Here is a 23,468-nt window from a genome sequence, read left to right as displayed (position 1 = left end):
GAAATAATCATGTTGGATATAACCTGCTGTTTGGTTTCTGCTGCCTTATATTTTCAGGGAATCCATGAAACACTGTAAACATGTAACGCAGAGTCCAGTACAGTTGTTGGTACTTCCAAATGCCAAGGATCCAAACAATCTTGTAATTAAAAAAAAAGGAAAATCATATCAGCAAGATTTCTCATCACGTGACTCTGGAAGTCAATGTTTGGCAACGTTTCCATAAAATCACAAAATTCCTTATACATCTACTTTGAAATAAAAGTGATTACAGTGTAATGTTTTATGGAGACTATGTAGATAAAATGTAGACTATTTATATTGAGTTGTTATTCTACTTAACTAATTTTGAAGAAAAATTTTCTTATGAGCTTTATTTTGTAACATCTTTCAAAATTTAAATTAATAACATTTGAAAAATTAAAGAATATAAAAATAAGCTTTTATAATTATGCTGTATTTTTCATCTGTGTATAGAGTTATATATAAACTTGAACATATTGTTCAGAAAAAAACTGCAGTCTGTTTTTCAAACCTAACCTAGTAGCATATGTATTAAATGCAACTTTAAAAACAACTATCTATACATATTGGGGGGGGGGATAATATTTTTATCTGTAAAAGCTTATTGTATAAATTTCAGAAAGTACTTACAAGTAGAACAAATGTTTAAAAATTAGCCTAACTCATTGCTACTAAAAAATATCCCCAACTAAAACTATGTTGTATATTTCAGACATCTTCCTCTATATAATATACATCTGAATGTGACTATGTGGGCATGAATGTGTGAATATATTTTATATTAATGACGTACTATGAAAATGTGAATTATCTCCTCCAGAGGCCACATTATATTAATATGTCATAATATAGTCACCAATTCCAAATGTGAGATCTATAGAAAACTTCAGATCTTTATAAGTAAGAAAAATGCTGAAATATTTTCATGAGTAAGCCTTTATTACAGAATCCAAATTATTTTTTAAGATACATATATAGGAATGCACACGTTTCCAGTAATTCCAGTTATTTAATTGTCTGGATGTATCAAGGTTTACTAAATCACAGATATCTACAGGAGTACATTTGATGAATTCCTACAAGTGGCTTATGAGAATTTTTAATTTTGCACATCTTATCATACAATCTGTGGAAAATTTGACAAATCTTCAAGAACATTAGCAGTGCACGAAAATCCATTATCCTCAGACCTCTATCAATGCTGGACATCTTTTCTCCAGTGTATTTGCTAATTTAATGGCCCTTAAGTAGAATTTCATCATTGTTTTTGTTTGTTAGTTAATGTTTTGGGTGCTCTGCAGGGTTTGTAGGATCATAGCTCCCTGACCAGGGATTGAACCCATGCCCCCTGCTTTGGAAGCACAGAGTCTTAATGGTTGGACAGCCAGGGAAGTCCCGCATCATTGTTTTAAGTTGCTTTCCTTTAATTACAAGGTAGTTTGAATGTTTATTTTAAAAATTTTTACAAGCCAAATGTGTATTTCTTGTTCATGTTTTGCCTTTGTTTATATTGAAGATGTTTGTTTTGACAATTTTTGATGTACTGTGTATATGGCTTTATTTTTTATATTCATCAGAAAGTCTCTTTTTGCTTCAGGACCATAAAAATATTTATCAGCATCTTACTTTACTATTTATTTGATTTTTACCCATTTTATATATTTTGAAATGAGTGGCTTAACTATTTTTGTTTATGTATTCTTTTCCAAGCAGCCTTTGAAAATAGGACTACTGTTTATTCCATTCTTTCCCTCTTCTTAAATACCATCTATCTTTATGATATAATAAACAATAATATCCATTTTAATCAATTTTTATGTATTTAAGTTTACCTTCAAACAAGAAAATATTCGGTTATATTTTCTTTAGCTCACCAGTGGTCTGATTAAAATGAGTAGATAAATAGATTTGGCATCTTGACATATATTGTGATGCAGTCTCCACTGATCTCAGAAGACACCTTAACTTATTAATAATTAAAGGCACTTGGTAACTGATTTTTCCCCATGTGGGAACTAGAATCTTTATCCTACTTATCAACTAGTATATGTTCTATTCAATATCTTTCTGTATATACTGACATATGACGATATCTTTGTCAGAATTTTATAAAACTAGGTAGAGACTGACTGAATACACAGTCTGTGGTGAAAACTCCAGCTGATTTGTCATAAAGACTCGGAATGAGCTGCAAAGGATTCACACGGTATGGAAATATGTGTCTTCAGTTCCTTCTCATTAAAGAACTAATGATATTTCTTCATCAGAGTGGCTAGAATCTTAGTCTGAATTTCTTTATTTTCCAGTACCTCATGGTAAAATTAGGATAGAAGTTTCTTCTCTCAGGACCCTCACCTACCATTTCAGGCAATTCTTAGTTTTTCTTGATGACCAAGGGGATGTCTAGATAGTGAGGCACCACTCTGTCTTTAAGACCAGAGTGCAAGAGACTGCCTTCTCTTTGGCAGCTGTGTTTTATCCCTGGAATCAGCAACTGGCAGGGTGGCAGTGAGAGGGGGGAGAAGATGATCTGCCCCCTTTTTACAAGAGTAGTCGCTTCCTGTGTGCTGTCTCCAGCAAAACGAGGTCCCTCGTGGCTTGGCACTGACATACTTTGTATGGATGTAGCATCAGGAAACAACCTCCAGCCAGCAACTTGCCTGACATGTTATGCGTTACAATGTCACCTTTTATTTTTTCTAGCAAATATACCAGTTCTATTATTTAAATCTGAGGAGTTGGTTTATAAAAGTATAGCTTCTGCCAGAACCTAGCACTGCCCTAAGCCGTCTCGAATGAACGATGAATCCTCAGGGATCAGTATTGTTCTGTGTTCCGTGACAGTTCACATTATTAAAGAAAATGGTTTTTGTTCCTTTCTGTCAAATCAACATGGTTCTCTAATATGTCAAGCAATTGCTTGTTTTGAATAACTGTCAGATTTGCCATTGCCGCTAGAATGAGGTCAAAGTTGACAACTGAGCAGATATTGATAACACTTCCCAATAAGCAGAGGGGACGATTATGACAACCTACTTTATGCTGGAATCTTAGTTCTACTTGATTCTGCCTAATGACTTAAATATTGTACTCAGTAGGGATATAACTGAGAAAAGTATAAAAAAATCAAGTTTTGACATTTAACAGAGATTAAGTTCTTTAAAAACATTCTATCTATCATGTTTGTAGTCTTAAGTGTTATTACAAATGCAAGCCAAGTGTCTAGAAACATTTAATCTGTGTGTATCTAAGGGAGAAGCAGTAGTTTCCAAAGTATGTTTGTTTTAACCACACATCTGTTGGTTACACATGACTAGCTAATCCTGTTTTGGGACTGATTATGTAAAAATACTTACACCATATGTCATTATCCTAGAATATTTGTATGGGCAAGTTCATTAAAATTTTCAGATGTCCTTTACAAAAAAATAAAATACTTTTGTTTGTAGAATTAAGAGCAATGGTATTTCACAAAATACATATAAATTGTGATGAAGATAAGCGTTTGTGGATTTTGCACTGATGTTCATGTTCATAGTTGTTCAGCTGAAACTTGTTCAAAGTCACCTCTAAGACACAATTGATTTTCATGCAAATGTCATATAAGATTTAATAGCAAAAGGGAAATGTTTCACAAATTAAATGAAGAAATTCATTTCCAAGTGCTTCAACACATCTGTTGATCAAATTACTTGCGATAGGGTGACTTTATTTCCAAGGTCACAGGACTTCCAACAGAGTAAATAGAGAACTCTCCCACCCACCCAAAAAGATGACTATATAAAATGCATGCTTTTATTACTAGAAACACTCTAAATCCTTTGAGACCACAGTATACTTTATTTTTATTTTCTTAGCATGATCTCATGTAAATAGTAGTAAACATATTTCTGAAATAATCTTGAAAATCATTATTTTTCAAGAAAGGATCATTTTCCAAGGAATAAAGATACTTTAAAAATGTTACTAAAATTCCACCTCTATTATTAGCTGGATACATTTGTTTTATGCATTTGTATCTGACATAAAATATGTACACTCCACCCTAAATGAAATCACAGTTTGGAATGAGTCTACAAAGATCTCATCCTCTTCCAAAACTTCCTGAAGGCTGCTGAGTTCACAGTGATACCAGTTCCTCCATTACATTCTCTCTCTTTGATCGAATACCAGGAGAATCCCTGGATTGCAAAGGACTCAGTAAGTACAATCTTTTCAAAAGGAATATTCTGTTAGGCAGTACACATTTGAAGCAAGTCCAGTCAGAGCTGAGAGATTTGAATTTTTTCGTATTTTTAAAAATACCAAAAGAACTTTGTATTTTTATTTTCCACTGTTGTACGTTTTGCATGCCTTCCCACATTGTGTGGGAATTCAGAAGAATCATCCAGTTGGATGATTTTATATCACTGGATATCGTGGTGGTGCTAATTAGTGGGCAAGAATATCTCAAGTTAGTGAATGGGCACTTTAGTGTCAGGTTTTATTTTCTTATTTAAAATTACTTTACAAGTTCAGTTTCCCTAATTTTATTCTAAATTGTAGACATTTAGGAGGAAATTTTACTGATACTTTGGCATTATGATAGCATCTCGCATATTAAAACTATTTACAGAAACTTGTAGATTGTAACAATTAGAACTATTTTTACAGAGAAAAGCTCTTATTTTAGAGAGAAATTATGTTAATAAAATTAATTTATTTACAATCATTAAACAAGGATTGAGAAGTATTTCATAATATCCTCTATTATAGTCATTACACTGAAAGAAATCAGTTTCTCTTTGAAAACTAATGATGTTCACTATGCCAGTATATACAGGTACTACCCAGGAACCTAAAAGAGACTGTAAGGAAATCATTTTTTAACCTTTCTTTCGGGTCTCTTAACACTTTTTTCTTTTGACACAAAATTCACATAACATAATATTAACCGCTGTCAAGTGTACAGTTCAGTGGCATTTAGTGCATTCAAAATGCTGCACAACCATCACCTCTTTCTAGTTTCGAATGTTTCATTACCCCAGAAGAACACTCCATGCCATTAAGTACTTCTCTTTCCCATCTGCTGGTAAACTATAATATGCTCTCTGTCTCTGTGGAATTGCCTCTCCTGGATATTTCATAAAAAAGAGTGGTGCAATATGAGACCCTTTGTGTCTGGCTTCTCTCAGCTTAATGTTTTTGAGAATCATCCAAGTTACAGCACATATCTCTACTTCATTCTTTTTATAGCCAAATAATATTCCATTGTATTTATATACCACAATTTGTTTATCCATTCATCTGTTGATAGACAACTAGAACATCTGAGACACCCACCTTTTACTGCTATGAATAATGCTGTCAAAAACATTTGTGTATAAGTTCTGTATGGACATGCATTTTTATTTCTCTTGAGTATATACCTAGGAGTGTAATTGCTGAATTATATGATAATTCTATATTTAACTTTTTGAGGAGCTTTCCAAATGTCTCCCACAGTATCTTCACTGTCTTACATTCTCAACAGCAACGTATGAGAGTTCCTATTTCTCCACATCCTTGCCAACATGTTATTATACACTGTTTTGATTACACCGTCCCAGTGGATGTGAAGTGGTATCTCACTGTGATTTTGACTTAGATTTCCTTAATCACCAATGATGTTAAACACCTTTTTATGTGCTTGTTGGGCATTTGTTTATCTTTTTTAGAGAAATATCTATTCAAGTCCTTAGTCCTTTTTATTTACTTGAGTTGTTTTTCTCTTTGTTAATAAGTTGTAAGAGTTTTTTTTAAATTATTCTGGATACTAACTCTTTTCTGGTATGTGATTTGCAAATATGCTCTTTCATTCTGTCGATGGTCTTTTTACTTTCTTGATAGTGCCCTCTGATGCCCAACAATTTTAATTGTTGTGAAGGTAATTTATCAATATTTTTCTGTTAGTGCTCATGCATTTGGTGTCAAATTTGGCAAATATCGCCACATCTGAGATCAAAAAGATATATTACGTTTTCTTCTAAGAGTTTTATAGTTTTAGCTCATATTTAGGTTGTTGACTCATTTTGACTTAATTTTTGTACATGGAATGAGGTTAAGTCTTCAACTTTATTCTTTTATATTCTTTTCCCTATTGGATAGTCTTGGCACTCTGTTGAAAATCAGGTAGGCATAGGTATTTGGGGTTCTGAACTCTCAATTCCAGCCTGTTGGTCTGTATGTCCACCCTTATGGCAGTACACACTCTTTTGGTTACTATAGCTTTGTATTAAGTTTTTAAATCAGAAAATGTGAGTCTCCCAACTTTATCTTTTTCCATATTATTGGGTTGGCCATTTGGGGCCCTTTGTAATTCCATATGAATGAGCCACTTATTAGCATAAAAGAGAAAATTGGTAGGAATCACATGATGTTCATATAGAGAAATTGAGGACAGGACCCCATGTTGCTTCTTATCTGAATAAGATGACATCTTCATATATTGAATTTAAAGGTTGTTGGTAATTTGGGCTGTAGCTATATTAAAAATGTTTTTAACCAAGTCCAATTTAAGGACACATTCTAAATAGTCTGCTTCTCTTATTTTCAAATTATGAATTTTTGATTATATTGTTAGTGCTAAGGAAAGATTCGCTATATTTATTTTAAAAGCTTAAAGACTTCTAAGTAAACATTGGACTAAAATTACATCTGGTGAAGAGTAGGTGCTGTGACAATGTCTCAGCCAGAAACGAGTGCTGCCCTGGCTGGTTCGGAGTGCCACACCACATGCGGCACAGTCTTTTCATGAGCTCCTCGACTGGTTAGGGAATTGCTTCCCCAAGCACCGATACTTCTGGTTCTATGAAGCAGTAAAGAACAGGAGTAAACTGAAAATTTTCCTCATATCTTCATATCCCCTTATCCTGGGTTCCCACCATGGTGTGGGAATACCATCTAAATTTCAAATATGGGGTGAGGACCAATCATTGTATAAGCAGATAGGAAAGAAAATAGTTATGTATAAGCAAAGAGATTTCAGTCCAGAGGACTGCAACACTTTACGAAATCAGGCCACATTCTTACTTATAACAATTTCTTCAATTAAAAAAATGAGAGATTTTTAGAAAAGTTTGCCACAATGGAGAAGAGCAGATGATTATGGAAAAAAGAAAAAATCTAAGAACAAGCAGATTACACAATGGCTGTATATAAAACCATGGAGAGTGAATGGACCTCAGGCTGAATGCTAAAGAAACATGAATCAGAGGGGAAAAAATGTAAAAGTCAAAAATCCCAGAAGAAAAAAATAATAAATTAATGAGAAGACAGGTAAGATATAAATCAAAAAGTTCTAATCTGTATAAACGATAAGTATAAAGTAAAAGGAAAGAAAATAATAAAAACAGTAAAAACTTTACAGAGCAGGAGGAAGCAATAAATTCACAGCTTGAAAGAGAACAGTTGGTATTAATAATCACAACACATAACTTGGTGAAAATTTTTAATTGCAAGAGTAAAGAGAAAAGTCTTAAACACCGCATAATCAGAATACATAGTGTTTGTTTTGCTCACAACCATGTCACCAGAACAATTAGTGCCGATAGTCAGTGACGATAAATGTAAATATTTGTCACGTGAATGTATGAATGAATAAAGTTACATCCAGGAGGGCCCTGTGCCTGACACGGATCACACTAAAATCCATATACGGAATTTTGAGAATTGTTTTGACCCTATAATTATAATACCAGGTAAATATTACTGGAGGGGAAAGGTCATCAGAAATGAAAAACATGATCAACTCAGATCACACTAGCCAAAGAAACTTCCTAAGAGGAAAAAGTAAAAATTTAAAGCACTTTCTGAACAATAAGTTATGAAAAGAGTTACAACAGCACAAGAAGAGGAAAATCAAGAGTGACAAGTTGATAAAGCCTTAGAATGAAAGACGTTATGATTAAACAAGCTAAGAATTGGACTAAGCACATCTATTGAAGTAAAATGCTTGTACACCACAGTACAGTTATAAAAGACTAAAAAATAGCAAGTAATTGGGAGCAAATTATCTGTATCAATATTAATTTTGAAGTAGAATTAGGAAGAACATGATTATGTTGAGTGAAAGTCTAATTATTTGACCCCCTTTGTGGCTCTCTTGTCTCCTTCATTCTGGAAGCTCTCCTGTGTTTTTCCTCGTTTTTAATAACCTGGACATTTTTGAAGAATACAGGCCAGATCCTATGTAGAATATACCTCTGTTCAGGTTTATCGAGTTTCCCCATGATTAGTTCAGCTTGTGCATCTCTGATAGGGGTACCACAGGAGGGATGTGTGTCAGTGCATCCCATGGAGGGGCACATTTCTCCCATTTCTGTCTGGTTAGCTTTGACCACATTGGTGAAGGCGGTAGCTGTCAGATTTCTCTATGGTAAAGTTATTATTAAGTTTTTTATAACTAATAAATATTTTGTGTGGTCAGTGCTTTGAAACTATATAAATATGCTCTTCTTCATCTAAGTTTTACTCACCAGTTTTAACGTTTGTTAAGAGTTCCTCCCTGGATGCACTATTCCCCAGGAAGGATGAAGGAGCAGAGAGAAAGGTGCCCGGGGCGTGGCTCCAAGGCTGACCAGACAGACTGAGGAGGGCAGGTGGGGGGAGGAGAAAGGAGACAAGATGGGCCTAGTGTGGGTGGGTGTGGTTATATAACAAAAATAAAAATAATTTTAAACAGTTTGTGATCTCTTGGGTATGTTCCTTGTAGGACCTGTCACCTTCTACACTAGAGACAGAAATTCATGTATCAGCAAGGAGGACAGAGCTGCTTCTGACCATGGAAATAAGATAAGGTTAAGTAACCACAAATAGGGGTATAGTGACTGAGAAGAGGAAAACTGTGAGTCTTCTTATCTAACAATCTCTGTTTTCAGTAGAAGTGACATTTATTTGCAGAAAGTCAGATAGAGGAAGTATCAGAACTTCATCCTGGAAAAGATGGGCGTCCTGGGCTGGACTGGTGCTGAGGTCCAGGAGCTTTTGAAATGGACCCTGGGGTGGAGATGCGCCGGCTCCATGGTAGAAAGAAGATGGGCAGAGGCAGACGCCCAGCTGTGGTCCAGTCATGAGAAAGGCCTCAGCCACCCACGGGGCTCTGGGCTGGACGCCTGCCCGTTAGAGCATCCTGGACCAGGGTAAAGGCCCAGGCCTTTAGCCATCCTCTGACCTGTCACTGAGGCAATCTGCGTCTGGGACAGGGTGTGAACATGACTGTGGCAATTTTCTTGGCTGGGGGATAATCACCTGGAGGGGAAACGCAGCCCCAAATTCCCAGCTGTTGGCACTCCAGGTTGGAGGTGTGGTGGGTGGTTAGTCCTGCAGGGGCTGGGAAGGATCTGGGGGCACTCGCAGGACACAGCACAAGAACAGAGCCCTCCTGAAGTCCAGTTTCATCTGCAGCTACTGGGGAACGCCTGCCGCAGGAGCGCTGTACACGCAAACACACTGCAAACGGACCTATTTGCTGTGTACTTACCAATTTCTGCCCTGTTTGAGGTCTAGACTTCTCTTACAGGTGAACTATGACAAAAGGAAAATTTTGCTTTCAACACTTGTTTACAAAGTGCTGGCACCTGAATTTGCTATGTTTGTTGTAAATTAATTTATCTGTGGCAAGGAGAGAAAGATTTGAATAGAAAAATCACAGATGAGAATCTTTTTTAATACTCAGAGGAACGTGCAGAGAGGAAAACTGGGGCCAGGAAAAGAGAATAATTACAATCTTCCTGTCGATTGGCTGGAGGGGTAAAATGTCATCTTCCTGCATAATAAATTTAAAAAATTTCAATATTTAAGGCCTCATCACAGAGATCTGTCAGTGAGAAACATTAATTTCTGTGCTGCCTACAGGGCAATCTGTTGTCATTGAGGGCTGTTGACTATTAAATGCTTAGATGAATTAAATAAGTGCTTGTGAAGTCTACAATTTCCAATCAGAAAATGAGACAGAGATCAAAATGACATTTTAAAAAAGGGCGTTTTATAGCTTCTGTTTCGAAATCTTAGGGCATCTCCATTGAAATCAAATACTGCTGCAATGCTTAAATTCCTGGCCATTCTTACTCACTGGGTTAGATTCTGGAGAGGAGAGTATCTTTTAATACATTTTAATGTGTCTATATAGACAAAACAAACTTTCAGGTTGAGTGTGTTTAGTGAACTTTGACTAATGTCTAGTTCAGCAGTTCTCAAAGTTCATGCTCTTCTGACCTCTTTGCATTTTGTTAAAAATCATTAGACCCCAAAGAGTTTTGTTTGGTTATGTGAGTTTTAGCTATCATTATTTAACCTTTCAGAAACAGAAACAGAAATATTTTCAAAATATTCATTTATAACTTATTGAAAAACAAAAAATAATAAAGTTATTACATAGTATCATAATAAAGAAAAATAAGCATATTTTCAAAAACAGAAGTATATACTGCCAGCCCTTCTTATTTATATCTGTGAGCTCTGCTTCCATGGATGCTGCAACCACAGATGGAAAATATTCAGGAAAAAAAAAATTCCAGAATGTTCTAAAGAGCAAAACTCAAATTTGCCACATGCTGGCAACTATTTACATAGCAGTTATATTGTATTAAGTATTATAAGTAATCTGGAGGTGATTTAAAGTACACAGGAGGATGTATGTAGGTTATGTGCAAATAGTGTTTACTATGCCCTTTTATATAAGGGACTTGAGCATCTCGGGATTTTGGTGTACGGGGAGGGGGTCCTGAAACCAATCCCCTCAGATACCAAGGGATGGCTGTATAATGAGAACAGCAGCATTGCTTTACATTTTTGCAATTTTCTTAAATGCCTGGCTTAAGAAAAGTCAGCTGGATTCTCATATAAGCTTCTTCGTTCAATCATTTGCCATATGGTGTTTTGGTTGAGACATATGAGGAAAATTTAGCCTTGCACAGATATATATTGGAAAAGGGAGAATTTTTTAATTAAACTTTTTATTTTGAGATAATTGTGAAATCACACACAGATGTTAGAAATAATAAGAGAGATCTTGTGTACTCCTTTCTTAGTTTCTCCAATGGTGACATTTTGGAAAACAATAGGACAATGTCAGAGCCAGGATATGGACTTAAACATGGTCAAGATCCAGACACTTCTGTTACCCAAATACCCCTCATGTTGCCTCTTACAACTGCCCCCACATGCCTCCTTAACTCCTGGCACCATTAATCTCTTCTCCCTTTCTAAATATATCATCTTAAAAATATTACATAAATGAAATGCAACCTTTTGGGATTGGCTACTTTCACACAGCATAATTTTCTGGCGATTCATACAGATTGCTGCATGTATCAATAGTTTATCCCTCTTATTGATGAGTAATATTTGTGGTAAAGATTACCACAATTTGCTTTGAAGAACATCTAGATTGTTTCCAGTTTGAGGTTATCATGAAAAAACCTTCCAGAAACATTAGTGTATGTTTGTCAACACACGTTTTCATGTCTCTGAGATTAATGAGTTGTATGGTAGAAGCATGTTTCATTTTTTAGAAACCATCAAACTATTTCCCTGAGTGGCTGTACCGTTTTACATTCCCAGTGGCCGTGTATGAGTAACACAGTTTCTGTTCATCCTCATAAGCAATTGCTGTTGTCACTATTTTTTATTTTAGCCATGCTGAGAGGCTGTAGGAATATCTTACTCTGGTTTTAATTTGGGTTTTCCTGACAGCTAATACTGCTGAACATCATTTCACATGCTTATTTGCCATCTCTACATCATTTTCATTGAAATATCTGTTTCTGCATTTTGTCTATTTTCTAACTGGACTGTTTCATTTTTTACTGTTGAGTTTAGAGAGTTATTTATATATTCTAGATACTAGCCCTCTGTTGGATGTGCAATTTGCAAATATTTTCACCCATTCCATAACTTGTCCTTTCATATTCTAAATGGGGTCTTTGGCAGAGCAAAAGTTTTTAATTTTGATGCAATCTAACTTTTCAATTTTGCTTTAATGGATCATGCTTTGGTGTTAAGCCTAAGAACTCTTGTCTAGGACAAGACTTTCTTGTCTTGAAGACTTTCTACCATAATTATTTTTTTGCCTGACAGTGTATAGTTTTACATTTTCCACAAGTTTGTGATTCATTTTGAGTTAATTTTTAATATAATAGTTTCATATAATAATAGTTTTTGTGTAATTTTGTATGTGATTCAGGTTAAGGTACTTTTTTTTTTTTTTTTTTTTGCCTGTGGATGTCCAAATATTCCAGCACCATTGTTGAAAAAGCTAACTTATCTCCATTGGACTTTTACATCTTTGCCAGACTTGGTTTCGTATATTTCTTGGGTCTATTTCTGGGTTCTCTATTCTGTTTCATTTATCTATGTCTCTTTCCCTCCATCAATTACATGCTGTCTTGGTTGCTATAGACATATAATACATCTTCAACTTAGGTAGACTGATTCCTTCCATTTTATTCTACTGTTTTTCAAAATTATTTAGCTCCTTTGTGTTTCCTTATAAATTTCATCACAATATTGTCTCCACTTACAAAAATGGTTGCTGATATTTGGATAGGAATTGTATTATACCTGTATATCAAATTTTGGTGGATTGACATTTTTACTAAATAAGTCATTGACTATGTGATCGTGGAATGTCTCTCCATTTATTTAGATCTTTCTTATTTTTTCATCAGTGTTTTGTAGTTTCCAGCATATAACTGGAGTACACGTTCTGTTAGAATTACACAGGTCGCATGTTTTACCCCATTGTATATGGTATTATGTTTTTAACGTCAGAGTCCAGGTGTTCACTGAGTCCTGTAAAAATGCTGTTGATTTCGCATCTTGTGACCTTGCTGAACTCAATGATTAGTCTGGAGAGTTATTTTGAATCTTGGTTGGTATTTTCTGTGTAGACAATCATGTCATTAGCAAAGAGGGACAGTTTTGTTTCTTCATTCCAATCTGTATTGCCTTACAGCCTGGGTTAGAACTCCACTCTTGACCTCACTAGCCCCCTGGGCACCAGCACAGTAGGGAGGGTGAGGGGCACCTCTTCCTGCCTGGAGAGGGCGGAAGTCTGTTCTCCCCACTGAGACTTTGTTGGTCTGGGTGAGAGAGGAGCCACAGTTTTGTCTGAGTGTTTGGCTGGAGTAGAGCTGTCTTGCAAGGCTGCCCCTTCCCCTGCCCTTTGACTAAAAAGAGCCGACTTTGAGGGGGAAGCTTTATTGTCTGTGCCGGTGGCCGGCTTGTTCTGCACCCAGAGGCAAAAAGAAAATCCAGGAATTCACCCTCATGTCATTCTTTGGGCCTTGAGGTCTGGCGCGTCTCAACCTTTCAGAATATTTTTAGACGTGTTTTATATAGAGTCCAGGATTATGGATACTCAACAGGAAGGAATAGGGAAAAATATGTCTCCTCCATTTTCCCAGAAACGGAAGTCTCAGAGTCAAGGATATTTTAAAAATACTCCCCTCAGAATTTTTAAAATGTTTTTCTCACTGCTTTTTCTTGAAGATGAGACCAAATAAAATAATCTATTTGGCAAATAACTTACTGATACTATTTCGCGTGCATTAATGAGTGTAATGAATGCCCTTTAACTTCAGTAACTGTTACAATGTTTTTAAACCAAAGCACTTCAGTAAATGCTACCTAAAGACTAAAAATCCATGAAATGTATTTCTTACATAAATACTCTTCTGTGGACCATTAAGTAAGAAAATATTTGATAATTTGAATTTATTCGGCAAATCTATATATGATATTTACCTATAAAAAAGCAGTTGGATTTAAAAATATATAACAATCAAAACAGGATTTGATCATGTGAGAGTTTGTGTAAATCAATAATAGACTCCTGGGTTAATCTTTTAGTCAATATAACAAAGTATATCTAATTCTTACTCAGCAATGCCATTGAATGCCTTGTAGTATAAACCTGATGTTATCGGGAAGCGACATCACTTTAAAAATGACTGTAATCATTGGTAATGTAACAATCTGTTCAACACAAATCTTAGAATAAAATTATAATTTGAGTGTGCACAAATGCCTCAGTGTAAAATGGCGTGTTAATGCCAATGAAAAGAGATCAATACTGAACCAATTCCTCTGGAGAATTAATATAAACAGAGATGAAGTAGCTTATAGTATATGTGACTGCAGTTTGAATTAATTCTAACATATATCCTTCCAATAGCACTTTTAGGTTTTATCCTGATGTAACCAAATGGTGGGTTATGTTATTGCCCCAAATCTTTGAATTCTGCACCATGTTTTTCACTTCTTATCCACATTACACATGGCAAAGCAAATTTCCTTCTACAATTTTCTTCTTGGCCAGGTTTACCCACGAGGGAAAAAGAATAATATAAGACTCAATAGGAACCACTGTTCCTACACTGTAATTATGAAAGTCTCTGTATTTATGTCCACATAAAGAGGGGAAACTGCAACGTGCCCCAAGGAAACAATAAAAATAGAGCGTGGGACAGGGCAAAAGCTGCAGAGAAAAAGGAAGGGGGTTAAGAGCTGAAGTGAAAAGATAATTAGCATCAGGGATGGGTAAGAGCAGAGGAGGGAGGTTCACACCTGCAAGCCTGGAGTGAAATGCAACCAAGTCCCAGGGCAACAGGGGTGGAGGAGGAAAACAGCAGGAGAGAGTAGCCTGGAGGAGGAAAGGACTGAATGCTGATGGCAAATGTCCTGGCTTCATCCACACCCAGAGTAACAGGCATACAGCAAAGCGGGGGTAACTTTCCCCCTGGAATCTCACCTGAAAGTAAGGTTTCCAAAGGGGCAGTTCCCCCGCTTCCCACATACCTCCCTGGAAAGCCAGCTTCCCCTGGCCAGTCACCTGGGAGGACACCTGTGCTCCAGCTCAGATCACAGACTCCACACCATGCAGAGAGAGAGAGCAAGGGCTTCCTTACTCCAAGGACCGTGGACAAAATTCAGCACAATTCAGGTGACTCATGAACCTGGTTGTGAAAAATATCACTTTCATCTTTACCAATGGCAGGAAAGGCTGATTAGGGAAACTGAACTTTCCCTAAGGAGTCCCCATACCATCCCTGCCCCCAGGACTCCAACTTCACTGCCAGTGGAGACCACCTCCACCCAGCAGTAAGAGGTGCACACCACACCACCAAACCTGCCAGGAAAACGAGGATAAACACCAACATTTTCCAGTATGGCGGAATTTTTTATTTAACTGTAACACAGAGAAAATGAAAGTCGATTTTTTTTTCAGCTTTATTGAGGGATAATTGACAAGAAAGTGGATTTTTAAAAACAACAATTATCGCCAGTATGTTTCCCACACTGAAATACAGCAGTAACATTGTGGGAATTAAGCAGGAAAATGTGGGAGTAGGAAGTGTAACCTTGGATTCTGTTCATAGCTTGGAAGCCAAATGTCTAAGCCACAAAAGAGCAGGCAGCCTGACAATGTCCAGAGGACTTTCCTGTCCACAGGTAATGAACCAGACAGAGATCAGTGGAGACTTTTTCTACCCCGGGATGTGCAGTCTAGTGCTGGGGGGCATGCATGTAGATGCATTAGATGCATGTAGGTGCATTAGATTTTCATGCCTTGAATTTTGTAGAGAAATTAGAACCAACTCCTCCTAATTTTAGCATATTGGTTTTCTTCCCTATTAATGAACAAGTTAGTGAACAGGAGATTGTATCTTGAAGTTGAGTAGAACTACATTCTATTGTCTGCGACAGAATTGGGACTAACTTGTGACAGAGGGCAGAGGTCAGCAAGCTGAGGCCTTGGTCTCTCTGCCCTTCCAGGAGAGGCCCACAGTACACCTGGATGGCTGGGACACCTGCCCCTGTGGCTTTTCCCTCCTCGAGTGGCAAGCCTCATAGAGGCCTGCGGAGAGATGTTAGACTTTTTGGGCTCAGGTGCAAAGCTGTAGGATTTTAAGTGGCCCCTGGTGGCAGAGGAAGTTATAGGAAAGGGGCCTGTCCCATCAAGCTCATTTCACTTTTCAGGAAATTCACCAAATACCAATTCTTACAGTCCATCCCCTGACCCCAGGGGCTGGTTAAACAGAGTAGTCCTTTCTTTAGAGCTACCAGTGTACTGACCTTCCCTTACCTACAGTGGGGAGAGACTGGGTGATTTGCCCCATCCACCTGTTTCCTGGATGAACCAAGAGTGCTCTGAGTTTATGTCCAGGGATGCATCAGTCCCGGGGGTTGGTGAGCAGGCAGTACCCAGGCCCCCTCCTGCTGAGCAAGGGTCTCCCTACAGCACCATCTTGTAGGAACGTAGCTGGAGTGATGGATGGCTGGTTGTAGGCGGGACTACGATGAGCCCGGCCCTGCTGGGAGGTGCCTCTCCCACTTCCTCTCCTTTGCCTTTAGGATTCTGTAATCCACACCCAGGTGTCTGAGCCTCAGTCCCCAAACCCCCCTCCACAATGACAATGACCCCAGTCAGCACTCCATCGCGTGGGGTCAGGTAGGAGCAGAGGGAGGGGCCTGCCATCTAGAGTGCTAGTTTTTCACCCTGCCCAGACCACATGTGATTGAAAGCCGAATTCTCTTGCTAATGCAACAGGACTTCCCTAAGCACAAAGAATTCATGTAAGGATGAAAAGGCCCCCAAATGGCGCTTGGAGACACCATCAGCTCTGTCCCAGGAGACTCTGTGCCCCACTCTCATCCTTAGTTCTGCAGGCCCAGGAGGTTTGCCAGGGCCCAGGGGCCAGGCAGAGGGTCTGCTGAGCACCAGAACTGGACTTGGGAGAGGCACAAATCTCAGGAAACGAGTCCTGGGTCTGACCCCGACGTTCCTTTTCAGCCCTTTTCGGCGCAGTAGGAGCTCAGGCATCTTAGGACTGTGGACAGGATGCCTGCTTGCCTGCAGGAGGGAGAGAGGCGCTCGCTAACCTCTGAGGGGACTCCTCAGGGACTGGTCCCCCTTTTCCATTCCTTACATCTCTCACGGCCCTTTGTTTTCCTCCACCTTCTGGGAACGTGACCCTTGTAAGCACAGCTGCTGATCAGGACATGTAAGAGCTTGCCAGGGCCGCGGTTCCATCAGAGTACCGGGCTTCCTGGTCTCCCCTGTCCCACCCGGGCTGCCTCTGGGCTAGCAGCACTCAGGGCGGGAGCAGCTGTGTCCAGACCAGGTACCTGCACTCTGGGACGCCCACTTTCCCAGCAGGCCTTGCGTCCAGGCTCCAGCCCAGGCAGGCGGGCCAGGCTGAGGTGCTCTGGGGCCCCCGGGGAAGGGGTGCTGCTGTGTGCCCAGGCTCTGCTGGGCCTGCTCCTCATCTCTGTTGGTTCCAGCTCTTTCTTCCTGAGCAAACGCTGCTTTCAAGAGTCAGAGGCGTGCTACTCCTTGAGGGGATCTGGCAGAGCTCTGGCCTTTCATCCCCCTTTTCCAACTCCTTTTGCCAAATGCTCGGGATGTTTAGACCTCGAGGCTCACACAGAAAACCTGCAGTCGTATCTCTCCGGGTTCCCCTTTCACAGCACACCCACGGCTCTAAAGGCCCTTCACTCAGGGGTGTGAGAACTCCACAGTGAGGCAGCAGACCCATATGGTCACCAGTGACCCATCCGTTCACAGATATAGTGACTGTGCCTCCATGGTGACCTTCCACGGCTCCAGGGGTGCTGTCCCACACTCTTGGGGTAACCCATCCTCAGGACTGTGTTATCCACTCTATGCTCAGCACCAGTCAGTCTGTGTAAAAACTGTTCTGGGGAAACACTAATGGCATTGTTTGGAGCAGCCTAGAATCCCCTGATTTCAGAAAAGATGCAGAGATCCAACTCCCTGTAGAGGGGTCCATGTGGCCCAGGATGAGGGTAGAGCATCACAGTGCCATGATGCTTCAGACAGACCAGACTATGCAGACCAAGCACTCCACTCCACACGGGACCAACATGGGAGTAAACAGACGAAACGAACATGTGGGTCTTGAGTACTGAGCACCACAAGCCGAGATGTCATTAGTTTAAGAGCATTTCCATAGGTTGGTTTCTCCCAGAAGCAAACCCCTTAGGCAAGGATTTAAACCCAAGCAATCAGGAAGCAGTCGCAGTGACTGAATATCAGGGACATGGCTGTGGACAGCTCCTAGCACCCTGTGCAGACCTGCCACACCTGTCACCAAAAGGTCAAGCCCCTTTCTGCCCTCTTTGACCTCCCTGCCTCTGTGACAGGCTCTGACCAATCTCAAGGGGCAGAGATGGTATTCTGAAACTTCTGAGCCCACACCTTAAGAGGCAACTTCTCTTTTCATCCAGGGGGTGTCCAGCTGCCAAGCAAAGAAGGCCAGGTAGGTTACTCCATGACATGCGACCAGTCCCAGCTGAGGCAGCAGACCTGCCACTGAAGACGGGCTGGGTGTCCCAGCCCCAGCTGAGCTCTCAGCTGAAGACAGCTTGTGTGAGGGAGCCTGCTGGCCTCTCCTGTCACAGAACAACTGCCCAGCTGAGCCCAGCAAATACAGAGACATAAGGAACTGCTTAAAGCTACTAGTTTGGGGATTGTTACACAACAGGAATTAACAAGTAGAGAAGGAGGTGTCAGGAAGCAGAAGTAGAAGAGTGGGGGAGGGGGCCAGGAAAGGAAATGAAGCCAAAGAAGGTGTGTGATGACAAATTGAGATGATAATTAGTAATTACAGCTAACGTGTCCCAAAATGGAGTTGGAGGGCCATTGAGGATCTAGTCTTAGACAAATCCCTGCACCACTAAGAGTTTGAATTTTCTCTAAACTGTATCAAACTCGTGGACACCACCAGCTGCTTTTAAAACAGCATCTGCTAGAAACTGACAATTGCAACCTTGTAGTTTCAGAGTTCCCCCCTTTCGCAACTATGTAATCATTCCAGACCAGGACCAATCCTTGCTTAACAAGCACCCTTACTTCTTCCAACCCATATTCTATTTTTTTTTAAATATGTTTTTGAAGTATAGTTGCTATACAATGTGGTGTTAACTTCTGCTGTACACAGTGATTCAGTTATACATATATATATATATATATATATATATATATATATATATACACATTATTTTTTAATATCCTTTTCCATTATGATTTATCACAGGATATTGAATATAGTTCCCTGTGCTATACAGTAGGACCTTGTTGCTTAACCATTCTATACATAATAATAATTTGCATCTGCGAATCCCAGAATTTCCATTCCATCCCCTCCCCCTTAGAAACCACAAATCTGTTCTCTGTGTCTGTGAGTCCATTTCTGTTTTGTAGCTAAGTTCATTTGTGTCATATTTTCGATTCCACATGTAATTGATACAATATATTTGTCTTTCTCTATCTGATTTACTTTGCTTAGTATAATAATCTCTAGTTCCATCCACGTTGCTGCAAATGGCATTAGTTTGTTCTTTTTTATGGCCTTATCCATTCATCTGTCAATGGACATTTAGGTTTTTTCCATGTCTTGGCTATTGTGAATAGTGCTGCTATGAACACAGGAGTTAATGTATCTTTTTGAATTCTAGTTCTGTCCAGAAATACACCCAGGAGTGGGATTGCTGGATCATATGGCAACACTATTTTTAGCTTTTTGAGAAAACTTCATACTGTTCTACACAGTGGTTGCACCAACTTACAGTCCCACCAACAGTGTAGGAGGATTCCCTTTTCTCCACACCCTCTTCCAACATTTCTTATTTGTAGACTTTTTAATGATGGCCATCTGACCAGTGTGAGAATGAATATTTCATTGTAGTTTTGATTTACATTGCTCTAATAATTAGTGATGTTGAGCATCTTCTCATGTACATTTTGGCCATCTGTAGTTCTTCTTTGAAGAAATATCTACTTAGTTCTTCCACCTGTTTTTTGCTTGGGTTGTTTCTTTTTTTGTTGTTGGTTATATGAGCTGTTTGTATATTTTGAAAATTAAGCCCTTGTCTTTCGCATCATTTGCAAATATTTTCTTCTAGTCCATAGGTTGTCTTTTCATTTTGTTTATGTTTTCCTTTGCTGTGCAAATGCTTATAAGTTTGATTACATCCCATTTGTTTATTTTTGTTTTTATTTCTACCACCTTGAGAGACTGACCTAAGAAAACAGTGGTATGATTTATGTCAGAGAATGTTTTGCCTATGTTCTCTTCTAGGGTTTTCATAGTGTCATGTCTTATGTTGAAGTCTTTAAGCCATTCTGAGTTTATTTTTGTGTGTGTTGTGAAGGTGTGCTCTAACTTCATTGATTTACATGCGGCTGTTCAGCTTTCCCAACACCACTTGCTGAAGACACTGTCTTTTTCCCATCGTATATTCTTGCCTCCTTTGTCAAAGATTAATTGACCATAGGTGTATGGATTTATTTCTGGGCTCTCTGTTCTGTTCCATTGATCCATTTGTCTGTTTTTGTGCCAATACCATGTCATTTTGATTGCTGTAGCTTTTTAGTATTGTCTGAAGTCTGGGAGAGTTAAGCCTCCTACTTTGTTCTTTTTCCTCAGGATGGTTTTGGCAATTATGGCTCTTTTATGTTTCCATATACATTGTAGGATTATTTATTCTTGCTCTGTGAAAATGTCATGGGTAATTTGATAGGGATCACATTAAATCTGTAGATTGCTTTGGGTAGTATGGCCATTTTAACAATATTAATTCTTCCAATCCAAGAGCATGAGATGTCTTTCCATTTCTTTGAATCATCTTTGATTTTCTTTATTAATGCTTTATAGTTCTCAGCTGTATAGTTCTCAGCAATAAGTCTTTCACCTCCTTGGTCAGGTTTATTCATAAGTATTTTATTTTATTTATTTTTTGCTGATTTTAAAAGGTATTTTTTTTTACATTCCCTTTCTGATATTTCATTGTTAGTGTAAAGAAATGCAACTGATTTCTGTATGTTAATCTTGTATGCTGCTACCTTGCTGACTAATTCTTGACAGTTATGTAGCCTTGCAGTTCTTGCCTTTATAAGCCTCCTCCATTTTGTATCCCTGTGCAACACAATTCAAGTGCCTCTTAAATCTGTGTCTCCTGGGCTGCAGTCCTAACAAACCCTCAATAAACATGTCTTTATTTCAGTCAGGTCTCCATTTCTCAAATTGTGGTTAACACGTGCATTGAGGAGAATGTTCCTGACCGAGAGGCTGAGACTCCACCTTGCTGGGGACCTCAGGCAACAGTTCTCAGCATCCTTCTGCCTTATCTCATCTGCAGCAGCAGGGAGCTGGAGTCATTTTCCCACCAACTCTCATTGGTTATTGGTTGGAGGTGCTACCTGGAGATTGCCTCACCTGCACACTGACTGCCTCAGCAGGAAAAAAAAAAATACTCCAGTGGACTGACAGGAGCATGGCTGCTGCAGAGATGCAAGTGGGAAGTGTCAGTTGCCCATCACTGGAGCTGTGGGGTCTGATGCCATCAACTCAGTGAAGGACCGTTTCCATCAATATGCATCTTATTCTCAAACTCCACATTTTGGTGTCTTTCAGGATCAAATCTCTTTTTGTGAACACATTGGCTTCTGTTCAGATGTTAAGACAGCTTACTTGTAATAATCTGTTTGCTAGAGTTTTTATCAGTGTACTAGTTAATATAAACCTTTATTATTACTCATAAAATTACTGAGGCTCAATATTTATTTATCCATCTTACTGTGGCCATGAATTCCACAAGGTGACTATCTGTTGCATAAAGAACTGTTTATTTTACTGTGCTTTAAATTGATTACCCTCTTAATTTCCCTTAGTGTCTCGATGACAAACTTTATATGCAGGTATTTGGAAAGTCACAGTCATTCATCCTGTTGCTCACAACTCACTGAAGAACCAGAATAACATTTGTGGTCTTCCCGTTGCTAGAGTGCTGCCTGGACCTTAACAGGTTTAAATGCTGAATTTTAAAACCACAATTAAAATATTTCATTGCCTCTCATGAGGCTGAACTGTTCTTTTTCATGAGTGCTTTAAGTACCATGGCTCTTTCTGCCATCTTCCCCACATTCTGTTTAAGCACCCTAACACATAAGACAAATCAAATAATTGTTCATTTAGAGGTGAGATCATGCTTAAATAACCAAAGTAAACAGATTTATACTACATTCCCTAAAAAAAGAATCAATGCAATTTACATAAGTTCATTTCATCTTGGTTTGATTATAAAAATTATCTTGACTTAATAGAGAATAAAATGTTACACTCTAGAATTTGCACTGTGGTTATTTCTTGGTGATAATTTTTCTCAATTATTTTCAAATATTCCTCTGTATTCTTATCTTCATTCTTATATTTTCCTATGATATTAAAATAGTTATAAATAAATACTACTATTGTAAACAAGAATGTGCAGTTTTATGAAAATGCTGTATTGTAGAAATTGATATCCATTTGTATTTCCTTATCTGAAGATATTGCTCTTGTCACACTCTACTTATTTTTTCTGTATCTTTTTAACAGCTTTATTGTGATATGTCACGTACCCTACTATCCACTCATTTAAAGTCTACCATTCACCTGACTTTTTAAAAAATTTTTATTGGAGTATAGTTGATTTACAAAGTTTTGTTAGATTCAGATGTACAACAAAGTGAATCAGTTATTCATATACATATATTCACTCTTTTTTTTTTTAGATTCTTTTTCCACATAGGTCATCACAGAGTATTGAGTAGAGTTCCTTGTGCTGTACAATAGGTTCTTATTAGTTATCTATTTTATACATAGTAGTGTGTATATGTCAGTCCCAATCTCCCAATTTATCCCCACTCCCATGCCCTGGTATCTGTAAGTTTGTTTTCTATGCCCGTTTCTACTTCTGTTTTGTAAATAAGTTCATTTGTACCCTTCTTTTAGATTCCACATATAAGTGATATCATATGATATTTGTCTTTCTGTGTCTGACTTACTTTACTTAGTATGGCAATCTCTAGGTCCACCCATGTTGCTGCAAATGGCATTATTTCATTCTTTTTTATGGCTGAGTAATATTTCATTGTATATATGTACCACATCTTCTTTATCCATTCATCTGTCAATGGACATTTAGGTTGCTTCCATGTCCTAGCTATTGTAAATACTGTTGCAATGAATATTGGGGTACATGTATCTTTTCAGATTATGGTTTTTTCCCAGTGTATGTCCAGGAGTGGGATTGCTGAGTCATATGGTAGTTCTATTTTTAAGTTTTTAAGGAACCTTCATACCCTTCTCCATAGTGGTTGTACCAATTTACATTCCCAACAACAGGGCAAGAGGGTTCCCTTTTCTTCACACCCTCTCCAGCATTTGTTGTCTGTAGGTTTTCTGATGATGCCCATTCTAACCCATGTGAGGTGATACCTCATTGTAATTTTGATTTGCATTTCTCTAATAATTAGTGATGTTGAGCATCTTTTCATGTGCCTCTTGGCTATGTGTATGTCTTCCTTGGAGAAATGTCTATTTAGGTCTTCTGCCTATTTTTTGATTAGGTTATTTGTT

The sequence above is a fragment of the Hippopotamus amphibius genome, chromosome 4, assembly GCF_030028045.1.
Source record: "Hippopotamus amphibius kiboko isolate mHipAmp2 chromosome 4, mHipAmp2.hap2, whole genome shotgun sequence".
Taxonomy (NCBI): Eukaryota; Metazoa; Chordata; class Mammalia; order Artiodactyla; family Hippopotamidae; genus Hippopotamus; species Hippopotamus amphibius.
This window is presented reverse-complemented; position numbering follows the sequence as displayed.